Genomic DNA, 4421 nt, shown 5'->3' with positions numbered 1-4421 from the left:
GAGAGAGAGAAAAAAAATTTAAAAAAGCAGAAAAAAACTACAAAAAGCACAAAAAAGGAAAAAAAAAAGAAAAAAAGAGAAAATAGTAAAAAAAAAAGTTTTAAAAAAGTGATGTTTGCCACTTTTTAAAGGAACTCACTATGGCGTCTATGTATTCTTACCCACTGAATCTGGATACCATTTGTGAATAAGCCATTCAGAACTTGCATTCCCTATTGGACAGGATCTCTAGTGCTGTGAGAAAATAAAATAAAATAAAATAAAAAACGCTGAACATTGCATATAACTTATATTGTAAGAAATACTGTACATTTGAGGAAGACTTTATTGCATCTGAGGAGCTGTAAAGAAAAAGGCATGAAGGACTCTGAGAGAATTTTTTTTAAAGGAAAAGAAAAAAAAAAAAGAAGATGGGACGACAATTTAAAACCAGAAAAACAAACAATGCAGACCAAGAGGAAACGCGGTCTTACGAACAAATGGACCAACTGCCAGTCATGTCTTCTCCTTTTATTTTATTTTTATTTTGGTTTTTTTTCGGTTGGTTTTTTTTCCAGTTTCTTTTTTTTTGTTTCCGGGGAGGGGGAGGGGGCTGGCTAGAACGGTTTTGATGATGCATTAACTAACTAACTAACTAACTAAATAACTAAATAAATAAAACCTGTAGGGAGATCATTCATTTTGGGCCATGGGCCTTTTACATAGGAAGTACCAATGGTGTCAGGCAATCAGTGTTAACATGCGGACATTGCCAACAAGGGGGTTTCAGATAGCCATTCTCCAGGTCTATATGCATTGTGAACAAGTTCCTGTAATTGTTGTTTGTATGTATAATTCAACGCACCAAAATAAGAAAGATGTAGATTTATTTCATCCTATTATACAGACTGAATGGTTGTACAAATTTATTTACTGCTAGTGATAAGACCTGCTTTTTTTTTTTTGTTTTTGTTTTCATATTTTTTCCTCCTTTGTTTTTTTTTTTTTTTTTTGAGAATAAACTAGATTAAATTCTGTTGACTTAACAGTGTTTTGTGCTTGGGGGTGGGAAAAGGAGTATTTTTCTTTTTTATTAATTTTTCTTAACATTTGCTTGGATGGTATTTATTGCATAGTTACCACGGGTACGGGAATGTCTGTCTCTGCGCTCATGCTGACAGCCGAAGCAATGTTTGCAGTGGCTTGATAAAAAAAAGATAAATCACAGAACAAAGGAAAAAAACCCTCAAAAATAAATGGACTGCATGTTAGTGTAACCCCACTGTCCGCTGTGTGCTCCCTGTCCCTCGAATTGCAGCCCAGCTGCTGCTCCTATGTGATTTCGGGCTCCCATGTGGGATGGGTCCCTTTGGATCTCAGGCAACATGGACAAACTGGTGTTGAGGACAATTCAGGACTGGGATAAGTGCAAAGGTACAGCAGGGTCCTTATGATCCTGGCATCTTTTTGAAAAAAAGGAAAGGTTTTGGACAGGAGCTAGAAAAGCACATTCTGCTCTGTCTCATTGGGTACTCAGTGGTAGATCAAACAATTTAATGAGTAAAATCTGGTTTACAGAAAGGGCTGAGAACTGTTGTTCTTGGGCAAACACCTTGTGAGTTGAGATCTTTGTGTGAAATCAGGATGGACCAGGTCTGTCCTTGTGCTTGGAGGAATGGGCAGAATCCATTCTGAAAGGCTGGATTTGATGATAGAGGAAAATTCACAGAAATTCAAAGGCCTTTAGCAAGTCCCATCCTGCAAGAGCTCTCTTTGAAATAGTGCAATTTTAATTAATATTAATATTGATAACAACAAAGTTTGGCTCTTATAATTTGATTTCTGGTGGTTTAATCCTTAAGAATCCATAATTTTTTTTAGTTTTCAGAGTTTACTCATCCAGCTTCTTTATGCTATCATAAGGGTTGGGAATTCACCTTCCAAATGAAGAGTTAAACTTCTTATCAAACCACTCCATTTGCTGGAGATTTAAGCACGGTGTGATAAGACAGAGGTTGCCAAGGCTGTGAGAAAATACTTAAAAAATCCCAAACAAAAATACAGCCCCCAAATGTAAAAACCTCAACAGACGTGACCTGCAAATTATTTTTACTTTTTTTTAATGCTGAGTGAAATATTTCACCCAGAAATAAGGGTACTCCTGCTTTTCAGGGCCAGGTGGATGGAAAAATATCATCATATCTGTCACATCTTCTCTTGGGTGATCTCCGGAGGGAGGGGTAACAGTGGCATGGTCTAATCTTTTGCTGCAGGATGGTTCACATGAGTGAGGGTATTTCATGTAAGAAGGAAAACTCTTCAAAACTTTCAGGATGGTTATGCAGAGGTCAAATAATCAGCGATTTGGGAATGAGGGAGGAGGGGCAGAAGATTGACCTTTATTTGGGCTCTTTCTCCCCCGTTTCAAAATGAACCTAGTTAAACTATGTCTACCATAAAGGAGGATTTGGCAGATGGAAGCGGAACATGCAGTAATCGTTTGTAATGTTGTATATTCTTTCCTTTCTTCTCTGTTGACAAAAATGTGTGAAAGAGGAAAAGTCAGAACAAATGGTACACATTTAAAATCTTATGTTAATCACCTTTCTGCTTTCTCAATGAATATTTTAAGCATAAAGACTAAATGTCTAAATAAAACAGTGAAGAATTACCGAGATGCAAATGGAGATCTTGTTGGCTCCTAATTAATCATCTGCGAACTATAAAGCTATTTTCAATTAGCCTGACAAATCAAAGGAAATAATCATCTTTGCTGATATTAAGCTTGAGAGATTATTATTTTTTAATTCGCGATGCTACAACCTTTCCCTCCTTTTGCTCATCAGCAGATTGCAGTTGGACTAAAATATTGATTCCAGGACCACAGAAATAGCAAAACTTAGAGGGGGATTTGCATGGCAGAATTTTGCAGCTGGCAATTTTTGTGGGGGATTTTTTCCATTTGCTTTAGCTGGAACTGACTCCTGAGTTTCTGTCTCTAACTCTTTTTTTTCCTTAAAAGTGGAAACACCTTCTTGCAGTTTCCTTCTGATGTTGTTTCACAGGTCTTAGGAGCATTGAGTGAAATTCAGCAGGACTGGGGTGAGCCCAGAGAATGAGCATCGTGAAAAGGACACAAATGGAGACACTCTGTCTGCATATACTCTAGGAAATATATAGATTTTGTCTAGAGACTTCTTACATCAATTATCTTATATTTCAATGTCAGGAAGAGGATGAACAGAATCCCTAAGATCACATCCCCCCAACTACTGCATAAGATGCTAAATTGACATTAGTGTTCTATCAATTTCTCAATTAATTTTTTAAAAAAATTTTATTCTCTTTGAGGAAATAGTCCAGAATTTTAATGTCTTGAAGGGTTTTGTTTGTGTGTTTGTGCTTATGTTTTGTGTTTGCTTTGTTTTGTTTGTTTGCTTGCTTGGGTGGGCTTTTATTCCTTCTTTCCTTCTCTTTAATGAGTAAAATCTGGTTTACAGAAAGGCTGAGGACTGTTGTTTTTGGGCAAACACCTTGTGAATGGCCACTCTGCCTTTCTTCATTGCTGAGATTGCAGGGAAGAGCTGACGATGGGCAGGTTGGACCAGGAAAACCCTCTGAGTCATGGATCCACTTTGGCAATATAAATTGTGCAGAAAACACCATGGAAGTCATTAGTGGGGTCACATCTTGTGGTCTTTTTGCAGGCAAAATTCCTTTTGGGAATTTGAGTGAGTAATAGCTGCTGTGCTGATGTGTCCATTGCAGCTACATTTTACTCCAAGCAAAACTCCACTGACATCAGTGGAAAGACTCCTAATGGGTAATGCAAGGAGACTTGAATCAAGACATCCTATGTATTATTTTCAACCTTATCACCTTGATTTATCCAGCCTACAGAAGAGGAGACTGAGGAGAGACCTCACCACAGTCTACATCTTCCTCAGCTAAAGGGGATGTGCAGTGGCCAGAACTGATGTCTCTTCTCTGGTGACCAATGACAAGACCTGAGAGAATGGCCTGAAGCTGAGTCAGGGCAGGTTTAGGTTGGATATTAGAAAAAGATTCTTCACTCAGAGTGTGTTTGGGCACTGGAAAAGGCTCCCCAGGGAAAGTGGTCACAGCACCAACCCTGACAGAGCTCAAGGAGTGTTTGGACAATGCTCTCAAGGCACGTGGTGTAACTCTTGGGGCTGACCTGTGCAGAGCCAGGAGATGGACTCAACAATCCTTGTGGGTCCTCTCTGACTCAGGATATTCTGGGATTCTAGGATCTCAGATAATGTTTTAGCTCTGTTGTTCCCATAGTGGTACACATGTGCACAGAGATGTTGTAGGGATATTGAAGGGATATTTTTAGGATTACCAACCTCAGTGCTTTGAGGTTGAAGAAAATAGAAATGTTGCAATTAACACAGTCTGCAAACTTTTAATTTTTATCC

This window comes from Corvus hawaiiensis, chromosome 4, assembly GCF_020740725.1.
Source record: "Corvus hawaiiensis isolate bCorHaw1 chromosome 4, bCorHaw1.pri.cur, whole genome shotgun sequence".
Lineage (NCBI taxonomy): Eukaryota > Metazoa > Chordata > Aves > Passeriformes > Corvidae > Corvus > Corvus hawaiiensis.
Note: the sequence above shows the minus strand (reverse complement) of the source record.